This window comes from Hemiscyllium ocellatum, chromosome 34 (genome assembly GCF_020745735.1).
Source record: "Hemiscyllium ocellatum isolate sHemOce1 chromosome 34, sHemOce1.pat.X.cur, whole genome shotgun sequence".
NCBI classification, from domain to species: Eukaryota; Metazoa; Chordata; class Chondrichthyes; order Orectolobiformes; family Hemiscylliidae; genus Hemiscyllium; species Hemiscyllium ocellatum.
In genome coordinates, this window is record NC_083434.1 from 46,426,106 (window position 1) to 46,439,327 (window position 13,222).

Genomic DNA, 13,222 nt, shown 5'->3' on the forward strand with positions numbered 1-13,222 from the left:
TAGTTACTTAATCTACTCATTCCATTTGAATGTGAAATTCTCTTTACTTGCCAGAGTGCAGATAAAGTATGAAAAACATTTGAGGCAACTGTTACTGCAATCCTAAACTGCTATTAAAATAACAACTGATATTCCCAGCCAGTGTCCACCTGCATTGTTTATTCCAGTCCAACAACTACTTTATGTGCAGCTCTGGAGAAAATGCTGTGGGATCTGCACTTGGGAAAGTATTCATTGCAATAGATTACTGTGTGGCAATGGTAAATGGGTCACAGATCCTATTAAATGAATCCAATTTTCAACAAGAAATGGAAGAGGGAGGAAATGTTCAATGTTTTATGTGCTGGTATCAGTTTTATGGCCTAAAATAGATTGATTGAAACCAAATATGTTTGGTTGTGCTCACTTACAACCTTCTCACTGTTTGATAACCATGGTTTATGAAAAAAAATCATCATTCTCTCATACAGTCTGCCCACATACAACTGTAACATTTTACTACCCCTATTACCATTAGATATTGACTGACTGTTTGATGAAGTTAGATACACATCAGCCCCTGTTTGATGTTTATTAACATATAAACAAGTCATACATATTCTGAATGATTGCTATCGTAACAGTTTCACAACTATAATTTAAAATCAGTGACAGTCTATCAGTTGTAACACTACCTGTGCAAACAAATGCTGTTTTCTGAAAGACATTAACATAAAAGATTACTGGAATCTACTTAGAATATTGTTTATCACAATTATGAAGTGAGAAAACAATTATAAAATAATAATTCCTGCAATTATCTGACAACGAAAATCAATCGTATCAACCCAAATTCTAAGTGGTCACTGAAATTATATAATTTTTAAGTTTATTGACCTAGTCCTTTAACCTAGCCTTGCTAATTCAATCTGAATGATAACAGAAATTTCTGGAGAAACTCAGCAGGTCTGCCAGCATCTGTGGCAAAATAAAACAGCTCATGAAAAAGGGTCACTGGTCCTGAATTGTTAATTCTGACAGATGCCATCAGACCTGTTGAGTTTCTCCATCACTTTCTGGTTTTGTTTCAGATTTTCAGCATCCGTAGTTCTTTGTTTTATTATATTTCGGTTCAAAGTTAACCATTCAAGCATCTGGAATAAAAATACTTTAATCTAATGCAGTGTCTGATATTGTACATCATTTTAAACTACAGTTTCACTTCTACAAGTTGAAGAATTTTAGGTCCACTGAAAGTAAACTTTTAAGGTCGTGGCATATAAGGAATTTCTGTTAATGCCACATTTCGTGTTTATAATCATTGTTCTAATTGTGCCTTTAACATTAGCCAATTCTTCTTGGTGTTGTATGTGGGCTCAGAAGGCTCTGAAAGGGTTAATACCTCGTTCAGTGAAACAGGAAACTACTGTGCTAATGACTTAGTGGAAGAGTAAAGTCTGATGTTGTGGATGTAAGTGAAAACCTCTCAACAGTTCTGTGGTCATGTACAGCCTGTACTTTATAACCTGCAAATAGTTAGAAATGGAACAAACTATATCTTATTCACTCCATCAAGATCCTTCTTGTTAGACTTGAATGTGGTCACCTTCACATATTAAACTATATAAGAGTCAACACATTTGGAACATTCAAATGGCAGTATCAAACAATAACTACAAATACTCATTATATAAGAACTGTAATCTGCTTTAGAGCCAGAAAAACAAAAATTGCTCTTCTGCTGCGTTATTGCCAATCTTTATTCATTTGCTCCAATAATTAATGATCAATACTCAGATCAATAATTCCTTTAGCTACAGCAAATCATGATCAGATGGATGTTTGCAAAAACACTGTAAAAACACATGTAAAATTCAGTAAATAACAGCAGAGTTCCAGGATTTTTGGTAAGTCAGGGATACACAGGGTAGATTTTCTTCAGCCCCTGAACGATGTGCACGATGATGAGTCATTTGGGAAAATATGGCGAGATTGACACAAATAAGAGAGAAAAACAAAGGCAGATTTTTCACCCAAAATTTTAACAAGAATCTCACTAGTGGATAGTGACAGGGTGACTAATACACATGAACATCTCATGAATACCTATTCTCATCTCACTGTTATGCATTTCCAATTCTCCTCTGTGGTGGAGAGGAACTGGATGGGGACTTTTCCTGACATGAAATTCAGATCATGTACCAGGCAACTTCAACCCTGTGTTTGCTCCTCTGGGTCTCTGTGTTAGCCAGCAGTGTGTAATACCTCAGGGTGTACTCCATAAGCAAAACCACCTGCATCCTTTGTCTTTTATCCTTTGAAACTAGTATCAGATCAGTCACATATGATCATCATGGCACATTCTAAATCACTCAGAATACAGCTGTGCACTTTAACACTGCACTTGAGAGTATTAGCAGGGTTGGCATGGTGTCTCAGTGGTTAGCACTGCTGCCTCACAGCACCAGGGACCCAGGTTTGATTCCAGACTCAGGCGACTATCTGTATGGAGTTTGCACATTCCCCCATGTCTGCATGGGCTTCCTCCCACTGTCCAAAGATGTGCAGAATTACTGAATTACAATGGGCAAATTCACTGCTCCTCAAATGCTGTCTGAACTGCTGTGCTCTTCCAGCACCACTAATCCAGAATCTGGTTTCCAGCATCTACAGTCATTGTTTTTAACCCTAGTACTGAACTGCCCATAGTGTGAGGTGCGTTAATCAGAGGAAAGTGGGTCAGTGTGAACTTGTTGGGCTGAAGGGCCTGTTTCTACACAGTAGGGAATCTAATGTAATCACTTGATATTTATGCTGCTGCCAGGACACTACACATTTGGGAGCAGACCCCCAGCTCATCATTGGAGCAGAGTACATTTCAGCACTCCGCATTTACTCAGTTAGTGCTCCCTGCCTCTGTATCTACACAGACCTTCACAGCATCTCTGCCTGGCCTTATCTTCCCTCTGAGCACTTTGCCATGTCATTCGGAACTTAGAGGCTCACAGTGCTTCTGTCGAGGCTTGCTGTACAGTGCCAGCCAGACTGTCTGGTTGTCAGCAGTGATTAGCCAAAGGGATGAGCTTGTTACTGCATGGGACGATGCTACACCACGGTCACCCCTGCAGCATATTCCAGCAGCTCACACAACAAGCACACTATGCTTCAGCCAAATGCCTATGTTTTAAAGTCTAAGGACAGCAGTCTCAATGAAGTCAACGAGATGTCTTCATTCAGTGGCTACTGCTACAGTGAGAACCAAAAAAAAAGCTGGAATCCAAAGTAGACAAGTAAGGGGCTGGAAGAACACAGCAAGCCAGACAGCATCAGGAGGTGGAGAAGTCAATGTTTCAGAGTGAGTCAAGTTGACCATCCAATATCAATTCAGGAGCTTGACCACTGTCATTTAGATACTTGGGATGTACAGTGTCGGGGCTTTAATATCATTGTAGTCTGTAGAGTGGGCCACCATCAGTTCTGCATGACCAAGGCTGAGTGGTGAGTCAGTTGGAGAACTGCACAGAGATCAGTCGGCATGCTGTTCACTCGTCAATTGGAACTGTCTTTCCAAATTGGCAGTGGGCCACGATATGTTCACTAACAGTTAATTGGGGGAGGAATGACTATCAGGGAGTCTGCAGTGGGATTGCATGTGATGTCAGCTGTGGGAATTGGAGGCAGTATGCTGGGATGCAGTGGGGATAGTAATTGTGAAGGGGCGGTAATTCCAGATACAAGGGTGGGAGACAACACTGTAGTGTTGTTTCCTCAGTCAGCAACAGAGATGTGACAGTAATGTGTCCACCACAATGTGCCTTCAGGTCTAACCTGGCTGAAGCATGCAGTGAGGTGTCAGTGGCTGAGCTGGTGGAGGAAGTAGTTTTGATAGATTTAACTCAGAGAGCGTGGTGACCTCTCCTGAAGGTAGAGAAGTGTTGGAATTTGGGATCCACTTACTACTGATTTTTTTTCCTGGTATCTTCTGTGTAGCATGTGATCTCATTAATAGCAGTATCTAACTTTACAAAATTAAAAAAAGTAAATGAAAACAAAAGGAAGATCCAAAAATTATTGTACACCATTGTATCCTTTATCACAGAGCAGAGTTGAGGGAAAATAATAACTGACCTTTAGATGAAGATGGACAAGAAGACACCAGTCATTCTGATTGAAATAAGTCAAGTGAGGCTGGTATCCCGTCACCAAGTCACCCTTTATTTAAACATGAGCAGTCCTTGTTTTTAATACTGCATCTTGAGACTCAGCTCTAAGAGTACAGAATCTCTTACACTCCTCTTTTCATCTATAAACTGGATTAACAGCCCCAATCTGGGAATTCACACTCTGTGAGATACATTTGGCTGTCCTCACTGCAATCATTGCACTGACACCAAAAGTAATTTTCTAATTGGCTAATAGGATTCCAACAAATGTGTGCCAACAGTCCAATTTTTAATCTATTATTTGTACATAGGATATGGGTCTCACTAGCTAGGCCAGCATTTATTGCCCAATATTAATTGCCAAGAGTCAACCACAATGCTTTGGGTCTGCAGTCACATGAAGGCCTGACCAGGGAAGGATGACAGATTTCCTTCCTGATAGGGCAGTAACAAAGTAGATGTTTATTTTTATAACATTCAATAATGTCTACATGGCTGGCATTCAATTAGCTTTTAATTCTGGGTTTTAACTGAATTCAGATTTCACCATCTGTAGTGGTGGGAATCAAACCCCTTGCCCCAGAATATCAGACTGAGATTGTAGATTACCAGTCCAATCACATGAACACTATACCACAGCCTCCAATACAGCACGAGAACACGAACAAAGAACAAAGGAAATTGCAGCATAGAAACAGGCCCTTCAGCCCTCCAAGCCTGCACCAATCCAGATCCTCTATCTAAACCTCCCGCCTACTTTCTAAGGATATGTAATTCTTTCCTCCCTGCTCATTCATTTATCTATCTAGACACATCTTAAATTATGTTATTGTGCCCACCTCTACCATTTCCACTAGCAATGTGATCCAGGCACCACCATCCTCTGCATAAAGAACTTTCCATGTATATCTCCCTGAAACTTTTCCCCTCTCACCTTGAACTCTTGACCCCTAATAATGGAGTCCCCTACTCTGGGGAAAAAGCTTCTTGTTATTCACCCTGTCTATATCTCTCATAATTGTGTAGACTTCAATCAGATCCCCCCTCAACCTCCATCTTTTGAATGAAAATAATCCTAATCTACTCGACCTCTCCTCATAGCTAGCACCCTCCATACCGGGAAACATCCTGGTGAACCTCACTAGGCTACTGCACATTATTGCACATTCCTCCTGTTATGGACGAGGCCAGACCACTCAAAACATTTTTAAGCAGGCAGCCCAAACCATAACTTTGGAACTTGTTTTGGTCAGTGTACAGTGGAAGTTACCTGGAGTAAGTTAGCTAGGTTGACTACCGGGTTTTAAAACAGACAAAAGTTTATCACAAAATTGTGGAATGAAATACAAAGAACAGAATAAAGAACATCCACAGAGCTCAATCTATCCAAACTAGAGTTAAGTATGCTGTTCCGGGTATACACAGCAGTCTCAATAAACAGACCCCTTAAACACAGTGCAAAATGAAACAAAGGCTTATAGGTCTGGCAGCCTGCTTCCACACAGCCCACAGCTGAACTCTGAACTCAAGTTCAGTTTCTCGGATTGAAGTGCTCAGCTAGAAAGCTAGTCATGCCCCCTTGAGTTGTACAGGTTACTTCTCAAATCATGAACATTTTGGCCTAAAATCTCATCGGTTTACATATAAAGAAAAAGACCTTTCATCTTTGGCAGCAAACCCAGACATTTTGGAGCCTGAGTGGTTACAACCCCTCTGAAAAAAGAAACAAGGACACAGTATCCTTGAGAAAAGGAATAGCTTTGTGACATTCCCAACTGCAGACAATACAATGACCTGGCTTGCTGTGTCCAACCAATAGGACAGGGTCTGATGTCACAGTCTTCTCTGGTGGTCCTGAGGAACAAGGTCCCTCCTGTCCAAAACTCCATCCACAAGAATATCTGGCTCCCTGCCAGAAAACCTGGGAACCAACCTGCCGCTTCCAGCCATTTCCAGAGCAATTGTTCCCAGCCTCCATCTGTAAATGGCGGCTCCCGATTTGCAGCGATTGACCAAATGCAAACTGAGCTTTAGGTTTGATGCCAATGGCAGTAACTGCAGATAGTGGTACTTATGTGAGTGGCACCATTAGGGCGCAGTGAGCAGCAGAGAAATGTGTACGATCTACAGAAAGTACACCCAGGACTATCCTTTAAGTTGACTCTCGGGCGATTTCTGCTAAAATTCAGCCCACTATACTTAGTGCCAAAGCATAGCGATTAAAATGCAGAAAATTTGAAAATCAAATCAATTTATTAAGTGAGAAAATGTTAAGATTGATATTTTACAAGCCTATGATAATCCTGAAGGTAATGATTGTCTGGCTGGCAATAAATGATGATCTCCTTTACAAAGGTACAGAATAATGATCAGAAGATAGTAGAATTACATTGTTTTCATTACAAATGCTGCAAAGGACCGAGCAAAATGCCATTAAAGTCCATTAATCTTTGATGGTTTGACCAGGTGAGAAACTATACTTTCTGTTTGGTTTGAGAAAGACCTGTATTTGTAAATTGGTAGGTTGTGCATTTATATTTACACTTCCCATTTCCAACTTCCTCAGTATTTTGATTTATTCAATAAGGAGGGAATGGCATGAATTTCAGCTATCTCGATAATATTACCACATCGGTAATTTTGGCATCGTCTGGAATAGAGTATGTTTTCTACATCCTGTCTTTTAGAAGGCATTTGTTGTCAAATAATAATTACAAGTGTTATGTATAAATAGCTTAACAAAATATAAGGAGTATTTATGCTGTGATGTTTTTATTGTTGTTCGCTGTGATTCTGTAAGTTATTGTGAAGCAGAGTAATATTACTGATGTGGTAATATTATCGAGATACCTCCCTCCTTATTGAACAAATCAAAATACTGAGGAAGTTGCAAATCGAGTAGTCACGAGGATTGACAGCTCAGTACAAAAGCCTCTTCAGCCTATGACTCATTACATTTTAAATTTAATGTTGATCTCACTCTCTCGGCACCTTCACTGCAAATGTAACATTGTGCTTCCCGCTCCATTCTATTATCCTAATGAAACTTTGTATCGTATGATCTGCCTGCGCCGTACACAAAACAAAACTTTACACTGTAACTAGGTACATGTGACAATAATAAATCAAATTAAACCAAACCAAATCAAATACCATTCTAATCTGATTTTCCAGTGCTTGACCCATATCTTAGTATGTCATCGCATCAAAAATGCACATCGGAATGCTTCTTAAGTACAATGCAGCCTTTGTCACAAATCCTTCTCCAACTGGAGAATAGCAGGTGCTGTCCCTTTGTTGAAGAAGGGGGGGTAGAGACAACCCTGGCAATTATCGACTGATGAGCTAGACTTCGGTTGCGGTAAGTTTTTGGAAAGGGTTGTAAGAGTTTGGATTTATAATCATCTGGAGAGGAATAAGTTGATTAGGAATAGTCAACATGGTTTTGTGAAGGGTAGCCATGCCTCACAAACTTTATTGAGTTCTCTGAGATGGTGACCAAACAGGTGGATGAGGGTAAAGTGGTTATATATGGATTTTGGTAAGGTGCTTGATAAGGTTCCCCACAATAGGCTATCGCACAAAATACAGAGTTTTGGGATTGAGGGTGGTTTAGTGGTTTGGATCAGAAATTGGCTAGCTGAAGGAAGACAGAGAGTGGTGGTTGATAGGAAATGTTCATCCTGGAGTTCAGTTACTAATGGTGTACCGTACAGATCTGTTTTGGGTCCACTACTGTTTGTTATTTTTATAAATGACCTGGATGAGGGCATAGAAGGATGGGTTAGTAAATTTGTGGATGATACTAAGGTTATTGGAGTTGTAGATAATGCTGAAGGGTGTTGCAAGTTACAGAGGGACACAGATAAACTGCAGAGCTGGGCTGAGAGGTGGCAAATGGAGTTTAATACAGACAAGTGTGAGTTGATTCACTTTGGAAGGAGCAACAGGAATGAAAAGTATGGAGTTAATGGTAAGATTCTTGGTAGTGTAGATAAACAGAGAGATCTCGGTGTCCATGTGCATAGATCCCTGTAAGTTGTCACCCAGGTTGATAGGGTTGTTAAAAAGGTATACGGTGTGTTAGCATTTATTGGTAGAGCGATTGAGTTTCGGAGCCATGAAGTCATGTTGCAGTTGTACAAAGCTCTGGTGTGGCTGCACTTGGAGTATTGCATACAATTCTGGTCACCGTATACTAGGAAAAATGTGGAAGCTTTGGAGAGGGTTCAGAGGAGATTTACTAGGATATTACCCAGTATGGAGGGAAGGTCCTATGAGGAAAGACTGAGGGATTAAAGGCTGTTTTTGTCAGAGTGAAGAAGGTTGAGAGGTGATTTAATTGAGACATATCAGATAATCAGAGGGTTAGATTGGGTGGACAGGCCTTTTTCCTGGGATGGTGATGGCCAGCATGAAGGGACATTGCTTTAAATTGAGGGGTGATAAATATAGGACAGATGTCAGAAGTAATTTCTTTACTCAGAGAGTAGTATGGATGTGGAACGCACTGCTTGCAATAGTAGTAGACTCGCCAACTTTAAGGCCATTTAAATGGTCATTGGATAAACATATGGATGAAAATGGAATAGTGTCGGATAGATGGGCTTCAGATTGGTTTCACAGGTCAGCGCAACATCAAGGGCCGAAGGGCCTGTGCTGAGCTGTAATGTTCTATGTTCGAAGTTCTAACTCTTTCATTGGAATTGTGTCCTTGGACTTCTTATGAAACCATTCGTAGCGTCCTCAGTTGGGGGAATTGCTGGTGATGTGGGAAGGGAAAGACACCCAATTCTCATTTTTACTGTGATGTTAATCTTGGAGCTATTACAGATGTAGTTCTTGGTTTTCTAGAAGCTTTAGAAATGCCTGGGTATCATAAGGTAAGCAGAAATCTAACATTTTTATTTCTCTGTAGCTTTTGGGACATTAGGCTCCCTCTTATCTAATGAAAATGATACAAGAGCTTAAGGGGTTTCAACAAGTAACTGACTAACAGCTCATAGAAGCAGCTCAGTCCAGTCATCTGATTTCAACAGAAGTCAATAGAACATTAAGCCAATCAAAAATAAAATGGAGCCATCCAGTGAAGATGTAATACATTTAAAAATTGATGAAGTGTGGTGCTGGAAAAACGCACAACAGATCAGGCAGTCAGAGAGTCAATGGTTTGGGCTTGACCTTTCATCAGGACAGCACTACATTTTTATCAACTCTGACTACTCCAGCATCTGCAGTCCTCACTGTCTCCCGTAATGCCTTTAAGGCAATCACATATATTATTATCTTTGAGTTCCTCCACGTGATAAAGTTATAGAAATGTATAACACAGAAATAGATCCTTCGGTCCAACTCACAGACGTCAACCAGATATCCCAACCTAATCTAGTTTCATTTGCCAGCATTTGGCCCATATCCCTCTAAACCCTTCCTATTCATGTTCCCATCCAGGTGAAGTTAAATGGTGAAATTGGACCAGCCTTCACCACTTCCTCTGGCAGCTCATTCCACACACGTACCATCCTCTATATGCTAAAGTTAAACACAATTTTACCTAGATTTTTTTTAGCAATTTTCATTTTTATTTCAGATTTCTAGCATCTACAGTTCTTTCGGTTCTTTGTAAATCTAGACTGATGTTTCAGTTCAACACGGATAATTACTCCATTGTTATTGCTCTGTCAACTGTTTAAATACTGATCATATCTCATTTATTCCAGTGGATGAAGTGAACATTAAAAACCCCTTGGCACTATTTAAAGAAGAACCATGAGTTTATCCTGCAATCTTGCCAATATTTCTCACACAACCAGCACCATTGAAAGTAGATTGACTAGTCATTAACAACATTCCTTTTGAAAGGATCCTATAGTTTGCAATATGAATATGGCACTTACTTCGGTTCACCCGTCACTACATTTAAAAAATAATATTCAGAAATATTTTGTGGGATTATGAGGATATTAAGTGAATACCATTTTTCCTAGTTTATTTAATTTACTTTGCTGCTGATTGATGGTGAGATTGCAATTGTTACTATTGACATAATTTTTCCCTGTTCTTATGACAAGTTAGGATTCTGATAGAATCAGATACTTAAATCAAAATAGGTCATCATTCTCTGCTGTCAATTCTTCCAATAAATGGCAAATCACAGCGGACATGAGAGAATGCGACAAATGATAGATATTCCCTGGTGTAGTTTGGAAAGATCATGTGGTGTGAAAATTTCCTTTCCTTTCCATGTTCCTCCTGGTTGCATCAGGTCATTCTGTGCAAGATTATCAGTGACAGTGAAACATGTCTCTATTTACATGTAAAGGGATCTATCAGCACTGGTCAAACAGTAGCAACAAATGAAAGTAAAATTTCTTCAACATCATTAGACCTGCAGTTTTCCCAAAAACTTAAATTGTTTCCTCAACTAAATCTCTCAACCTGCTTAGAGCCCTCAGGCAGAATATCAATTCTCAATACTCTGCTTTGTGAAATTTTAAACATAAGCAATACACAAGAAACAATAAAGGCTGGTGGGCTAGGATAAACAACCAGCAAAGAGACTGACTCATGGAGAAAAAACAAATTGAAAATGAGAGGAATCTCTCCTCATTGGGTCAATGGGATGAAAAGTAAGCCTTGTTATTTTTGAAGACATCACAAATGTTAAAGATATTTCAAAACTGCAATTTGCCAAACTTGCATTCATCGAAAGCATACACTAGGTTTCTGTACTCAGTAAGAGTTACTATTTATTATTGTAATTAGATACTAGCTATGAGTAAACATTTATAAACAATCAACATCCAACATGACTTAGTAAAACTCTAATCCCCTTAAAAATCAAATTCTGAAGAAGGGTCACTGGATCCAAAAAGTTAACTGATTTCTTTCCAGATTCTGCCAGGCCTGCTGAGCTTTTTTCTATGAATTTCTGTTTCTGTTTTTTTCCAGCATCCATGGTTCTTTTGCTTTTTTTTGTCTAGGTCATTGATAACCAGTTACTAGTACATAGACCAATCAACTTTTTGTTGCCAGCAAAAGCTCATGTAATGTCAGCAAATGCTCCCCCTCGACTCCAAATCACCTGCAATTCTTGCAATTCTGCAAGAGTTCACAATGAGTCTTACCAATTCCACAATGGCTTTAACTCATGTTTAGTAGATGCACCATAGAAAGTATCCTGGCTAGATGCATCCCAGCTTGGTGTGGCAAGCAGTCTGCCCGAGACTGCAAGAAATCACAGAGAATTGTGAACAAGATCTAATCCATCATGAAAACCAGCTTTCCTTCCATTGATTCCATCCACACGTCCCACTGCTCAGGAAAACAGTCAACATCAGCAATGACTCCTCCCATCCCGGGCTATACTTCTTCCACCCTCTTCCATTGGGCAGAAGATACACAAGTTTTAGAACATGTACCAACAATCCAAGAACAGCTTTTTCCTCATTGTGATTAGATTTTGATGTAGAATGCAGGTAGTAGACTAAGATGGACAAGGACAAGAAGTCACATGACACCAGTCCAACAGTTTATTTGTAACCCTTTGTAAGATGAAGGAACAACACTCTGAAAGCTTGTGATTTCAAATAAACCTGTTGGACTATAACACTGGTATCATGTGACTTCTGACCTCATCAGATTTATGGACGCATCTCTCATATATTGGAGTTGATATTTCTGTGCACCTTCGTTGAAACACTATATTCTGTGTTCTATTATCTTAATGTACTTGTGTCTGGTTAGCAAGTAATACAAAACTTTTCACTGTGTCTTGGTGCATGTGACAATAATAAATCAAAAACAAATCAAATTACTACTTGTTTAAACAGTTGTTTAGTGATGCCTGTTTGAATGTCAGGATATTTGCTTTTCAAAACTGCTGCTATTCTTTCAAACGTAGAACTTCTTTAAAAACCACATTCTCGTTTCTGTTCACAACTTATATGAAGAAACATAAATGAAAACAGATATGGGCCTTACAGAGCAACAAAGTTTAAGCAACTGTATCTATTCCAAAAGCTGTCACAGTAATTTTGTACCACAGTAACAACAACCGGCATTTATATAGAATCTTCACTGTGGTAAAACATCACAAGGGTTTTCATAGGAGCATTTTCAGATGAAGTGTGACACCAAGCCACAAACCTTAAAAAAGAAACTTTCAACTTTTGCGTGCCTTATTAATAACAATACAATGGTTCGATAGAGCGCCTTATTGAAAGATTAACATTACAAGAATACGTTTCTCACAAAATCTGCAGTATGTCTTGGGATCCTACTCTGCAGCTCAAATGCACTTGGTTTGAAGCTACTACCAATGGAGAATGAATATATGGTACACACCATATTGGACCCTGTGGAGTAAAATGACGGTGCATTCCAGCTTTTTGATCTTTATTCAAATATTTAACAATAAATACATATCAATTTTATAAAGTCAAAATGTTTTATCAGGATAAGGGCAGTGTTATGATGTTACTTTGAGAACAAAATTATTTCTTGTGGGTTTTAATCCAATGATCACTGCCGAAGAGTAATCTTCATCTTAACATGTACTACAATAGTAGGTGAACTAATTCCATACAATAACAGTTTTATGTGTATGTAGTTTCCTGGAGGAGATCTTGATGTTTTCCATTTGTTCATTGGTACTGTCATTTTTAAAAGAAATAATACAGATAAGGTGGAAAGATAATCTGGAATTAGGGACATAAGTTACTTTGAGAGACTGAAAAAGCTGGGTCATTGTATTCAACTAAGAGAGGTAAAAGTGGGGTGTTTAATAAAGGTGTTCAAGATTTTAATGGTCAAGTTAATGAGGAGACACTGCTACCTTTGATGAGAGCACCAATAACAAGACAACACAAACTCGGGATTCATGGAAACAGAATCAAAAAGGGAGGATGGAGAGAAAGATTTTAATAGAGCGAGTTGTTGTGATAGAGAATGTGCTGACCCAAAACAGGCAGATGTCATATTGACTTTCCAAAGGAAATTCAATAATTGTAGCATCGCATAGGATAGGCCAGACCCTTAGGTCCATCTAGTAATTACTACCAAATCTATTCTGAATTTAT